General features: G+C 38.0%; 1 protein-coding gene across 1 annotated transcript in view; it reads right to left on the reverse strand.

Moving 5' to 3' along the window:
• The window catches only part of LOC119589162, a gene marked incomplete in the record, with an annotated part of 255,201 nt that overhangs the window by 151,692 nt on the left and 102,925 nt on the right, over window positions 1-584 (reverse strand).

Here is a 584-nt window from a genome sequence, read left to right on the forward strand (position 1 = left end):
TAGCAGAACACAAACACTTATAAAACAATGAAGTGTAACGATATACGAAAAATAAATAAAACGAACAGACCACAAGCACTTATAAAACAATAAAGTGTACCGATATATAAATAAATATACTCGAACACACCGAAAGGCACTTATAAAGCAATAAAGTGTACCGATATACAACAAATAAACAAATGGAACTGAAACACCAACCACTTAATTAACCAACAAAAAACACATGAATCCTCCACAACATGCAAAAGAGACAAAACTCACAACAACAACAACGAAAAACACGGACCTTTTAACAATACAGATGTTAAAGGTCGCATAGAGGAATAAACAATGAGACACACGGGGAAGCAGTAACACGCGAAAATATAATGAGATTTGTGTCACTCACGTCATCGGAGAAAGAGGAGGAAAATGACAACAGGAGGAAAATGACAACAGGAGGAAAATGACAAGAATAGTGGGGATACTGTGAGGTAAACATTCGCGTGGAGGGAAGCCAAAGGCAACTGTCTTTGAGCCGGCGGGAAGACACGTTGGAAATCACGTCGGAAATACTTATAAACAATAGAGGGCGCGTTTGA

Source organism: Penaeus monodon, chromosome 25 (assembly GCF_015228065.2).
Source record: "Penaeus monodon isolate SGIC_2016 chromosome 25, NSTDA_Pmon_1, whole genome shotgun sequence".
In the NCBI taxonomy this organism is placed as follows: Eukaryota; Metazoa; Arthropoda; class Malacostraca; order Decapoda; family Penaeidae; genus Penaeus; species Penaeus monodon.